We start from the raw sequence: 14,513 nt of genomic DNA on the forward strand, positions 1-14,513 counted from the left end.
CGTACAGAACTGACGGTAGTTGTAAAGCACCTAAATTTGTCTGTATTATCCGTTTCCAGTAGTCACGAATGAGAATAATCGCTTTCTACACTCCGTCGTCGATAAGACAAATCCGGCGCTTTCCATTCACGTCCTTCGGTCCTGCGGGTTTTGTCGTGCCAGCACGGAGACAATCGGAGAATCGTACGTGGAGGAGACGTGGAGGAGACGAGGAGCGACAGGGAGAGTCCTTCGGGACTGATTTCACAAACAAATGCCGCCGATTGAATCCTGGCATGTTGCAAGATGGATCGCTCTCTTTGAATCACAGATTACCAGCCGCCTCTACCTTCCATCTCGCCTCGCGTCGTATCGTTCCTTCGTACCGCCGCGATGTACATCGTCCTTTCCTTTCCTTCGCTTCGCCCTTCCTGCTGGTCCACTTCGTCCTTCACGGAGACGCTTCCACCTCCGTGAACGGTTTCCTCCTAGCGAGTATCTCGGCAATTTGCCACATGCCTACGCAGCTGCGACTCTCTTTCTTTCTCTTCCTCACCCTGTCGTGGTGGCATCTCAAATCTTATGTCAATGATGACCAAGTCGATTGAAACCATAAAATGTTGCGAGATTGATGGATTAATAAAATCTATACATCTATATTAATTGAGTATCGAATAAAAATCACGTTTAAAGAAATTGTATCATTTGACTTTTAACTTTTGACTTATTCGATTAATTTTATTACAATGACAGTCGTTTTACTTTATTGCGTGGATGAATATTCCTTTTATTTATTGCGTTTTTGTGATTGTGCTCCTGATTAGGTGAGTGTTACATTGATTGTCTACGTCAAAGATGTGCAAAGTAATCAGCAATCAATTTTGATAGTGTAGATGAAAATTAAAAAATAACGATTGAAAATACTGAATAGCATTGGTATCAGTGAGTACAGACATATTGGAAAGAAGAATTGAGCGTCGCTAATACAATAAAAATCGTGTGAAGGACGGCATGGCGCCTCGAAAATGCCGGGCACAATCAAAGAACGTTTCTAGCGACGAGTTCAAAATAATTTGATGAAGAGGAAAAAAGCACCGCCACAAGCGAAATGAACTGTAAAGCGGAATGCTCGGATTGTAAAGCCTCCCCCGCAGAGTTGCATGAACTGCGGAAAAAAGAAGAGAGAGAGAACGAGGGGAACGACCCTCGCTCCTGAGACTTTTCGACGCTAGGACGATCTTTAAATTAAGTGCGTCAGCTTATGACGCCCGTGTAAAGTTTTGCAGGGTGGATTTTTGATTCGCGTGCACGAGTTGAGCGGGAAGGCTCCTGAAATGCGTGGCGAATTGCGCGCCGCCGCGTCGGTGCGGACCCCGAGGGTGAAATGAATCAAGCACACCCTCGCCATGCAGGACATACATTAGGCTGACACCAGACTTACCATTCGGAATGCTGACGATTTCTTATGTCAGAGATGAAAAGGAATAAGAGTGTTTCTCTAGAAAATCGAGGAAATATTTCGTGGAAACGAACAGAGTCTTGGCACTAGTGTCATAATCATTTTAACTATATCTGCGATATTTTTTATTATGTATACAATCGCTGCGCCAAAAGTTTCCGGTCAATGACTAATTTTACTGTATTACTCGGCTAAATAATTTTTGCATATAAAAATCTAGTACAAGTAAATATGTACTATTTATAATATACTTTAATAATTAATTAATATATTAACTATATATATAATTTTTTTAATATCATGTTCTTGAGTTGATTATAACAAGAATTTATTGACTTATAATATAAACTAAAAAAACAGATCGATACACAAAAATTACCATAAAATTATATGTTAGTTGAAAACTTTTGGCAGCCATTGTATAATATATGATAATATACGTAGCAAATATATGCGATATTTAGGAAAAGAAATACTCTTTCCGTAAAATAACTTCAGTTTGTTTCGAACTTAATAAATAACAAATGTATGTTACTATAACAAAATTTGCTATTATATTTTGACTGAAACTGAATTAGAAGCATCTATGTTTTTTCTAAAAATACTCTAAGCAGAATATTATTGTAGTTATCAAATGTTAATAAAATATAAATGTTAGCCGTTGTCAAAACAACAAAACATTTCGAGATCTATCGAACATGGCTGTAAAAAGATTATCGAAAAACATCTCGCGGAGTTTAATGCACCAACTGCAAGATACATTTGATAGATTCATAAAAATGTACTTTAGCCACCCCTGTAAAATAACACGAGAGACAGGGCGCGTGATCGTAAATATAAGTACACCGTTAGAACGTAAAACGCGCTGTGTTAAAAAAATCATGAGTTTACTATCTTGCGCATCATTCCCCCAGAAATTACATAAATATATAAATTCGATAATCCTGTTCACCGAGGGACGCCATAATTCGTCAAGGGATGCAAGTCATTTCAGGAGGGATGCAAAAAGAGACTAAGCATCGTCTTTGAAATTACGTAACGTAATCTCGGTAATTCGATGGAAAATGCAAGTGATTTCGAGAAGTAGAAACGAATGCTTGCCCATTTCCCTCGGATGAGTTTACGACGAATAAGAAACGAAGATTCACGAGAAATGACGAACGTAAGAGTGCGAAAGGTAATGGGGTTGGATTGGTCGGTCGGCACACTACCACGGGATGTTTTCGTTCGAAGGGGTGGGTCAACGTAGATGGCAACATAATCCCGAAGCCTAGCACATGGGAACATGGGGGACATCTTATCTTCATATTACACACCCGTCGTGGTTCTCAACCTAAATTGTCAGCAATGTATTTTCACAGGTCATATATAGACATCCTCAAGCTGATAGATACAAATTATCCTGATTAATAATAGTAATGTATAGATATTTTACGTATAATAATTCAATAATTTAAAAATATGCAGAAAGATATAAAACAAAAACGATTAGGTACTTCCTATTATTCTATATGTTCATTAATGGCAAAATGAATTTATTGCTGAGTTTATTGAAACCAATTTTATAAATGAAATTCGATCTTTTTTCCACCGAAATTTCACAAAAATATGAATTTTACATTCTCATTTCAAATATTGCGCCACGCATATCTCGCACAGTTTCTCTGCTAATGTCAAATACATTCTATCACGCAAAATCGATATCTCATAAGATTAATAAATGTCACATCGACTCTGCGATTGAATCGATCGATGCCGTATAACGCGCACTTGGATTACGTTACTTTAAAAGTTCGCAGAAGGCAGTAAACAACTTCTGCTTCGTACTGCGCGAGAATCACACGTGCTACCGTACGGATACGGAAGTAGATGGACGCGCGTGCACGTACACTCGCATACATGTACGAACTCGCATATAGAACGATTTCAGCGACTGAGGATGGTTTATGACCCGTAACCTTTCTACCCCCTCGCAACCCCTACCTTCGCAGATCTCCACCCGCTCTATCCCGCGCAACGTGACTCCATCCCCCTGTAAACTCGATCCAATATATTAGGGTTAGCTTCAGCAGGAAGAAGCTATCGACGCCGACCTACCGAATCGCCGTCTTTGCCATTTCTGCTCGTCGAACTTTCAGACTCAATAGTTTGGATCCTGATAATCGATAAGAAACTAGTAGATTGCAGAGAAAATAATTAGCTCTGAAAGAAACATGCATATCGTAGAAAATCGTATCGTTTGCTTTGATTTATTGTATATTTACTGATTTTTTTTAATACAGGTGTTTGAATATGATCCAACATAAATTGAATTTCTTGCAGGCATTGAAATATGCTAACTATTTAATATAACAGCAATCCTAAAGAATAGTAGTAAATAATTATTTTAAGGTAAATTTATAAACGAATTTATGAAAAAATAAAAATTTCAAAATTTGTTTCTGACATTTCAAGTTATGGCGAGAACCGCGATAACACACGACCTTTTTCCCTTCGATTTCCATTTTCTCCGATATGCAGTGTTCCAACATTCTACCCTCCTTACGAATGGCTGCTACAAGACACTCCGATACGTTCCGCTAGACGCTGGGGTTGGCAACTTTGAAGGATATTTTTTATTCATGTGACGTGTTTGAGGGCGCGGAAAAACACATTCTCCCGATTCAAGCTAAGATCGAACCAGGGGAATCGTACTTCCACCTAGTCTCTCGACTAGAATCTTCAATTTTAAAATTCCCCGAGCCAGGTCTACCGTCTCGTCTCTTTCGATCAAGATAGGAGAGTCAACGTAAAGCAATTCGCTTGAAGCTGAACAGTTTTAATTTTTTACAAACTTTAATATGTACATTTAAAAAATAATTTTAAAGAAATGTTTTCTTTTATCTAATTATCATATTTCTAATAATGACAAATTTACTCAACATTAACTTTACATTATTTCCTTTCTATCCATTTAATAATTATAACAAATAACAGCTAAATATTATATGAATTTATTTTGAGCAAAAATAACAATTTCAAAGAAACAATCGAGTAATGTTTTTATTTGCCGAGATTTTAGACTGTCGGATAAACTTGGAAAATCTTGAAATAAAGATGAGAAAATTTCCCGATTTTAAGACACAATATCGGTACACTCTTTCCCATATGGGCGTACGGTAAAACGACACTAAAAAAAAAGCTCTTTTGTTAATTGGTCGCTCAAAACCAAAGGATGGGGAGATTTCCGAGCAACTTGCGAGACGCAGCTCGTCCCGTGGGATATCAAGGAAATTCTACGGATCGGAAGTCTTTCAAATATTTAGCAGCAATATCCAATTTCTCCTCCTGTATCCCCACAATTCTTCATAGTTGATTTACCGAGGCCATCGTTCGACTAAAGGCCATTATCGATCGATTTCGAATTATACATCTTTAATTAGAACAATTGTACACCTTTAATTAGAAAATTACAAAGCTCTTGTATAATATTACAAAACATTGTACAATGATAATAAAGTTAATCACTTTATTTAAACATTGGCAGCGATAACGTACTTCTAATTAAATGAAGAAAATTAGGAAGCCATGTTTAGAACTTATATGAGCTAATATATGTTTAGAACTTTTAAGAATTCTGGAGTTACATAATAGTTTTTCTTTTGTATCTTTATTTCAATCAGGATCTGTCAACGCAACTAAGAAAGTTAAGACGTGGTGCACGAATAACTCTTCGGTAAGTTGTTGGTTTCGCCAACGGATAATTCCAGTGTGCGGGAAAATTGCGGATATCAGCGACACATAGTGGCTCGTCAATTTGGAAATGACAAGGCGGTCGGCCGCGTGGACACTGCCAAATGGAACTTCTAAATGGATAAGATATAAGAGTTAACACTCGAGCGAAAGGAGGAATTAGGTGTCTGATGTATGACCCACCGTCATCTACCCGTTCGCTTCCGATGAAGCATGCGCCCCGTAAATGATGGCGACATTTTCCTTAGATCTTTCTTTTGAAAACATGATAAATCCAGTGGAGTCGCGAGAATGAAGAGTGTTCTCATTAAAATATAAAACTTATTGTTATAACATGCCAAGAAAACGAAAAGGCTTTTCGCGTACTATGCGAATTATTGTATTCTCATGCTGGTTTAATCTAGACTGTTTTGTTGCAAACGTAAAAGCTCTCGAAAATTAATATCACCGACAAATCATAATCGCGAGATCGATAAACCGCGCTTCGAGGGGCATTCCCTTCGCGCAAAGTTTGCAGATTCGATCTTCGCGACATCGACACGAGCAAACGCACAAGTCAGGAAAGTAGAAGTGGATGGCAGGGTGATGCATGTCCCGTGTACCAAGGGGCGAGGGGATGGCACGGAAAACGTGATCCTGTGACTGATCCGTGAAAGCGTGAAAGGGTTTCCACTCCTTTTTCCACCCCTTTATCCACTCTACGAGAACACGGGGGTGTCGCGAGGCGACGATCAATCACTCCATGCCACAGCACCGACGCACACCTCCCTTCCTACCTAACTGACATCACCCTCAACCGCCACCCACTTCACCACCCCCGGTTAGGATATTCACATAAAGGATTTCCACCGAAACCGATGATGCTCCTTGAACTAAATGCGTGTCCCGTGCGATATCTCTACATTACTCGTGCATTATTTAAGTATACAGAGAAAATAAGGAAAATTCTGACATATTATATTGATGATACTTTTGTAATTATTAATGTGCCAAGATAATTACACCAAAATTATATTCTTCCAAAAGACAATTTCTCGCCTATTACTCATTACGAATGATATATTCATTTTTAACGAAACAGAAACACGCCTCAAAGAAAATGTTTGATGTTCACTACACAGCTTTTCTTCAAAAATATCGGTGAGTGTAAAAAAGAAAGAAAGAGAAAAGGAAGGAGAAAAGGAGGAAGGAAGGAAGAACGATTAGACTCATGCGAGAAAGAGAAAAAGAGCGGCGAGTGAGTGGCGATTAAGGATCGTAGGGAAGCGAGCACGCACTGGAAATCGTAGGTCAAGATATCCAATGCCGCTTTTACGGGCCGTGTCCGTGTCGGGAGATACTAAAACTAATGTATTCATGAGATAATTATTTCTTGCATTCATTACGGGGCTGTAAAGTTTTTATTGGACTCTGGTCGGGCTGGCAAAGCGCGAGGTACCTTTACAAAGTTAGAGATGACTTGCTCTCTCGGTCGCCTCTTTCTTCTATTTCATGCAGGCCCGTTTACGGCACATTTAAGGACAGTTCTTAGCCCCGGATCGTGCCGATAACCTCCGAAACTCAAACAAGCTTAGGGATATCTGGAATGCTAAAAGCATTCTTCAGTAATGTTTAATGACTCAAGTAATATTTCGACGACTGCAATGTGCAACGATAGAAATGCAGACTGTTTCATTCTTACACTTTACGTACACTGTTGGCTGATTTTGAAGAATCATGATGGTTTCATACGCAAATATCATAATAGACGCGTATGGAGAATTTATTTATTATATTAAACATTAAGAGTATATTTTGTCATTAATCAAGAAGTTTTGAGAACATTTTAAAAAAGTTGATTTAAAAAATGAGCATTGTCAACTTATATGAATTTTGTAAGAGATAACAATAATTCCGCTCCATAAACTATATAAATTTCACGAAGAAAATTTTATATTTAATATATTTATCTTTAATATTTTTTTCTAGTTTTTTTTTAATTTTAGATATACATTATCATACAGTAAATTCATTATAAGAATTTTCTTGTCAGCGCGAGCTTCGCTCATTATTTTGGTTGTCTATAGAGTCTATTTTTACGAGGCACAAAGGCAAACAGCCCGTAATAATAAAACGTTTCTCGCACGCGGATGATACAGCGGTTCTCTCTCTTAAAACGTGGGGATATTAATGCCGCGCGAAAGAGTGATTAATTGGAAGCGCGGCGCCACATAGGAATATCGACGACAGTACACTTCGTCGGAATGGAGAACCTTATTCGCCTTTGTACATCCGCCAATTATATCTCTTTAATTAGAGTCACTTCCGCGCAACACCCTCTTAGACATTAAATAAAGAGATGCTCGTTAAAATCTTTTTTTCATCCGCGGCCCGACGTTTTTTCTTTCCCGCTTTAAATATGCAAATCGCAGTTTAATAGCTAATCAAAGAGTTTGGTTGAAAATTACTCCGCGCTCCGGGGTCTACTTTATTAAGGCATCTTTACAGTTACTCTCCTTTTATTCCTTCCGCCTTCTTTATTATCAAGATAGATATTTTTTCTGCATATAATTTCGATATGCCACACCACTCAAATATTTAATGACTATAGTTATAACATCGTATCATATTTCGATGATATCGTATTGTCATGAAATTAAATGTAGTCAGTGTGATAAGAGCATTGTCAGTAGTTTACTGAAAAAATCAAATGTATTAAAAGTTAAAATTTTATTTTAAAACTACATTATAAGTATTAAAATGCATTTCCTTACAATTAGTATAGCCACCAGATCAAATAAATGCACTTTAGTAGGGTAATTCCGGTATATACGCCGCGGAAGTAAAAAAAATAGAAGGAGTAGGGGTAATTTTCTCTCGCAACTATTCTGTTACATGCCTTTATGTAATATTAGTTATAATTTCATTATTATATACTATTATATATTATATAGTATTGAGTTATAATTTCAGCTTCTTACTGTTAATATTAATGAAATTATTGTGAGTTGAATCGATTTGTCACTGTGTGTGTGACAAGTAGCATCATCATAAATTATAATCTACATAAAATGATTACTGTAAGGCGTGTAAAAGACCTAGTGGTTATTTCGTGATACATACGTGTAGAGGAATAGTAAAGCATGTTGTATAGCAAAATACAAGTGCTTTGCTTTCGTATTCATTGTTTAATTTGTTGAAACCCTTGCATTTTTGCCACCCATATATCCCACCCATTATATATAGCAAAAATGCAAGATTTCAAAAAGTTTATTTTTTAATACGCGCGAAGACTAAATATTTCAGATTTCTCTTTAATATTTTTTTCAAAGTAGTAGACAGTACAAAGTTTTTACTGATATAGTTCATTTATTTTAAACATAGTAAATAATACTTAATAAATTAAGTTTTTGATAGGTGCGGCGTATATACCGGAGTTACCCTAAATGTTATTTATGTAATTACTTTTATTAACTATAATTTTAATTTTGAATATACTTGATTTCTTTCAGAGAATTGTTGACGCTCTTGCGCCACTGACTATATATCATAATCTTAAATATATAATATTATATAAAATGTAAAATCTTATATATATTTGTATTTTTGAAAATTTAGATTTTATGTCTCTAAGTGTTTGTTCGCAATGCGTTATAATTTTTTCAAGCATATAAGATAAAAAATTACGCAACATAAAAATATAAAAAAAATTTGATATTATAACTTTGCAAACACTCATTAGATATTCTTTAAACTTCCTTCTTTTGGATTTCCGCATTGCTTGGAAGTTTCCAAAGAAACTCACTTAAAATTTCGATTCGATTCAACCTATGTGCCAGTCGAGAATTTTTCTCTTGTACTGATACTCTTTTATATTATAAAACTAAAAAAAAAAGTAACATGGGTAGGTAGAGACTGTCCCAGAAGGACATAAGGCGCCGATGGAATATTAACAAGTTTGGAGCTCTGAAGATTGGATATTATTCCTTTCTGTACTGCTTTTGCTGAGTGGGAAAAATATATCAATTTCTCTGTCGCATAAAAATGTGCTTATACGTTGCACACGAGGAATAAAAAATATTCTATGGATTTTTCTATATCCCAGCGCTGACACAACTAAGAAATATGCCAACGTTCATGGAACAAGAGAAGAAGGACGGAGAGAGATGGAGATGGAATTTTCTTTCCGCTTTCCACATTTGTCTGATTACTATGAAATTCTAGATATTAATTGTTCTACTATGTATTATAATTTTTCATTGTACTATATTAATTTTAATGTTTTTCGAATCTTTTTTCTACACAAAAATCAATAAGTAAACGAACGATATTTAGAGAGAGATCAAATATTTTGTACGAAAAGTCGAATGATCCTTAAAGAATCGAGATTTAAGAATCGACATAAAAGGACAGATACTTCCGATATGCAAGAGAGACAGAATACGGAAGAATAGAGTTGACGATGTGAAAATGATGAAGACCGAAACCAGAAAATATATATCATAATCTTAAATATATAATATTATATAAAATGTAAAATCTTATATATATTTGTATTTTTGAAAATTTAGATTTTATGTCTCTAAGTGTTTGTTCGCAATGCGTTATAATTTTTTCAAGCATATAAGATAAAAAATTACGCAACATAAAAATATAAAAAAAATTTGATATTATAACTTTGCAAACACTCATTAGATATTCTTTAAACTTCCTTCTTTTGGATTTCCGCATTGCTTGGAAGTTTCCAAAGAAACTCACTTAAAATTTCGATTCGATTCAACCTATGTGCCAGTCGAGAATTTTTCTCTTGTACTGATACTCTTTTATATTATAAAACTAAAAAAAAAAGTAACATGGGTAGGTAGAGACTGTCCCAGAAGGACATAAGGCGCCGATGGAATATTAACAAGTTTGGAGCTCTGAAGATTGGATATTATTCCTTTCTGTACTGCTTTTGCTGAGTGGGAAAAATATATCAATTTCTCTGTCGCATAAAAATGTGCTTATACGTTGCACACGAGGAATAAAAAATATTCTATGGATTTTTCTATATCCCAGCGCTGACACAACTAAGAAATATGCCAACGTTCATGGAACAAGAGAAGAAGGACGGAGAGAGATGGAGATGGAATTTTCTTTCCGCTTTCCACATTTGTCTGATTACTATGAAATTCTAGATATTAATTGTTCTACTATGTATTATAATTTTTCATTGTACTATATTAATTTTAATGTTTTTCGAATCTTTTTTCTACACAAAAATCAATAAGTAAACGAACGATATTTAGAGAGAGATCAAATATTTTGTACGAAAAGTCGAATGATCCTTAAAGAATCGAGATTTAAGAATCGACATAAAAGGACAGATACTTCCGATATGCAAGAGAGACAGAATACGGAAGAATAGAGTTGACGATGTGAAAATGATGAAGACCGAAACCAGAAATGAAGTTCGTCGTTACACATTACCCTAACGCCACGTCAATGGAAAAAGCGTAAATACATCAATTTACAATACAGTTTATATGACAATTTTTCTAATAATAATTTATGTATTCATTGTTTAATTTTACGTAATAAAAATAAACAAAATATTTTGTCTTAAAAATTTATAAAAAATCAATTTTATAAAACATTTATACACATATATGCTTGTATGCTAAATTAAGTTTGACTTTTTGGTAATAGAAAAATATAATTTTAAATAAATAAAATAGGATTTTTTAAATTTATTTAAATTGCTGATAAATCTCTATTTTCCAACAAATTATTCGCAAATCGGATGTATATCCTAACATGCACTTCTCTTGCAAGTCGTGTTACTTACCGGAGGGATGAGGGGAGAACGAAGAAATCGGATTTTCTCGACGCGAGAAACGTTAAACGGAAGAACGATCGATGACATGGGCGCAAACGTCGAGACACGAGATTTTCGCACGTGTTCACAGGCCTGTCTGTGCGATTCTCGTAATCCTGCGCCGCCCACGCTCGAGCTTTCGCTTCTCTCTGTAAAAAGGAGAGCGGAATTGAAATCGGCTTTTCGAAATTGCGCACCGTCCCGTAAGCATCCCCAGGGAAAAAGAAATGCAAACACGCCTATGTTGAATGCGTGGACCTATCAAAGAAGAAGGGAGACAACAAAAGTGCAAAATTCGGGATCGAGAGAGACGCACGTGCCGTTATTCTCAGGATCGAAACCTTCGTACCTAAATCCAAGGTAAATCCAAGAGAAGCATTAGGAAGCTTTAAGTTCAAATAAACGAACCGTTTGTGTACGATTGATGAAATATGGGGAAAAGATAAGATTTCTTTGATCGAAAAGAATAAACTATAAAACATTAAGATACGGTTTAAAATTAACTACATCTCAATTTGGTTCTATTTTTGGTTGCTATTTTTGACAAAAATAGGAGTTAATTATATATAAATAATAACAAACATATTACAATTTTATAATAATTTATATTATATTTTATTTTGTTATTATGTTTATTTTTTTAAATGTTTCATCGTTTTTGAGAAAATTATGAGAAATGTTCAATGTATGCGATAAATACATAAAAAACTTAAAATTCATAATTATTTTTGTTTTTGAAAATTCATAAATTAAAATATCAAATATAATATATAAAATGTATAAAAGTTTATAAAATATCGTAAAAAATGTTAACTATTTTAAATTTGTTAATATATTATATTAAATATGTTACAATGAACTAGCTTTATCCTAATCATTATTGATAATTGAGTTGACTATTCGCAGAAATTATACAATTATTTCAAAAAACATTTCATAAAGTTACTGGTCACGTCATCTATGTAATTATAAGGTAATTATAATTATGCCTTCTGAAATGAACGTTGAAATACATGAGTAGGAAATCAATTGTAACGCCATCGTACGGACATGATTTGAAACATGTATCTTATAAGTACAAATCGATTTTTTCAAAAATGTTACAATCAGAAATAAAGTGATGAAGATTATCCTTATTCTTATTTAAAAAAATATTATTTAGCAATAAAGCTTAAAAAACAATTTATAAAGATAATTTTTATGATCGTTCATTAAGTAACATATGATTCTATGAATGACATGCAAACATCAAATATAAATGTAAATATAAAAAATAAGTTTAAGAAATAAATTGACTTACCTTCTAATCATGATATACATATACCTCACAGAATAATATAAAAAAATAGATAATATATTTATTCCGAAGATTTATAGTTTATATAATCTATATTATATAAAACCAATTAAAACAAAATAATGAAAATTATATATATGTTTATATCACAAACATACTAAAAAACATCGGAAAATATCTACTTGAAAATTATTGAAAAACCAATCACACTTCTTTTACTATATACGTTCTTTCACCCTTGAACTCCACCATAAAACTGACTACCCTTTTTCCTGAAGCTTATATGGAAAGCAATAGGGAATGTAAGCTCCACCCATTGCTCACTCCCAATAAAGACAAAAAAGATGTAAATTTAAAATATTGTAAATATTATATCCCTTTAATTTACATCTATTACAAAAATATTTATATAATAAAAAATAATATTCCATTATGTTACATGTAAGTTATGTAGATATTATGAATTTATTGTTTACTATTTCTTCAATAATTCTTATAAAGAATTATTTATACAAAATTATTGTTTTATCTTTAATTCTTTTAACAATCTCTTCATAACATTTTTCTTTATAAATATAAAGTATATAACGCTCTAGTACACATTTTTTGGGATTGATCACATGAAAGGGGTGATCATTTTTTTCATTCGAGGGATAAAAAGGGGGAAGGGTTGATTATTTTTTTCATTCAAGGGATAAAAAGGGGAAAGGGTTGAAAGGATTGAGAGGGATAGACATTTTTCTCACTAGTATTTCAATATTTCATTGTGTGTGATTTCAATAGTATTTCAGTAGATAATAAGCAATAATTTTAATAATGCAATTTTAAAAAGTTAGTTGAACAGTATGAAGATGACGTTTAATATCTGCCAAATTATATATCCAAGATTATTTAAAAATATATCAGAATGTTTATAAAAGAAGTGTACTGAAAAATACAAAGCATGTATCTCACAAAGTTACACATGTATTTATTTCTGTAAATAAAGATTAATCATATTTAAATGTAAATATTATAGAAAATTGTGATCTATTTTTAGAAAACTAAAAGTAATTTCTAAATATATGAACATATAAAGTATATAATACACATATATGTAAGTGTACAAAAAATAAAATAGAACTAAGTATTATTTTTTTAAAAGCAGCTTCCAAGTTTTTCACAAGTACAAACAGTTCTTGATATATAATACGTACACTTGAAATTATTACACACTTTCAAAGCTACCACTAGTTCACATAATCCTGACATCCTGACAATAGTTTAATACCAGGCAAACTGCGAAGTAGATTTGACAACAGCCTGTGACGAACTGAGCTACCCTTTCCATGCAGAGTAGTCTGCGGGGTAGATCCAATACTATCCTGCCCAATCACAAGCAGCTCCCAACCAACCCCCAGGAGTTTCTCTTCCGTAAGAAACGTTGGAGAGGGATAGCGAGCAGCAGTCTCTGGGATACCGAGCATGCTCGGACGGAGCAGTCAAAGTCCCATGTATCGTATCCTATCAATATAGACAGAAAACAGAAGAAAAATTGACCAATTTAATATTTATGCAGTAAAGGTGATAGATGTCTTATTATTAGTATCTAACTTACTTGTGTTACTGGTGTACCTTAGCTTAAATTATATAGACACCTGTATACTATGCTTATAATACTTAATTAAATGAAAAACATGAATATTTTAATGCACACAAGTCACAAATTGTTGAAGAAATGCAGTCAATACTTCTGCTGCTGCAGCACCCTTTTTTTTAGCAGCTACCCCTTTTTATGGGGAAAGGGGTTGCTGTACCCCTTTCAAAGGGGTTAAAATATAAAAGAGGGGGACTATGTAATATGGCATTAGGAAGATCTTTTATCAAAGGACCAAATGGTAAATTGAACAATGACAGTCAGAAAGTATGCTACTTTTTTACTACTTTTTTTTTCGCGAACTATTGACACTTTTTCGTATACAAATCTTTAAATTGTTAAAACTCATTCTTCAATTACAAAAAATATAATTTATTTTGACACACATATTTGTTATAACAATGTAACACGTGATAAATCATATTGAACAATGTTTAAATATGATGGATAATCACAAAATCAATAAAAAATAGTTTTTCCACATCATGCTTTCTCTATAACCTAATAGATTTGATTATTTCCTTTTTTTTATTAGGAAATACTTGATGAAAATGAAAAAAATAATGTTTTACAT

The 14,513-nt window shown here is 33.7% G+C and overlaps 1 pseudogene; it reads right to left on the bottom strand.

Moving 5' to 3' along the window:
- Positions 1-6,702: 6,702 nt before the first annotated feature.
- LOC108759006 (uncharacterized) lies at positions 6,703-14,315 on the bottom strand (annotated as a pseudogene).
- Between the last annotated feature and the right edge of the window lie 198 nt (positions 14,316-14,513).

Source organism: Trachymyrmex cornetzi, unplaced genomic scaffold (assembly GCF_001594075.2).
Source record: "Trachymyrmex cornetzi isolate Tcor2-1 unplaced genomic scaffold, Tcor1.1 scaffold104, whole genome shotgun sequence".
Classification (NCBI taxonomy): domain Eukaryota; kingdom Metazoa; phylum Arthropoda; class Insecta; order Hymenoptera; family Formicidae; genus Trachymyrmex; species Trachymyrmex cornetzi.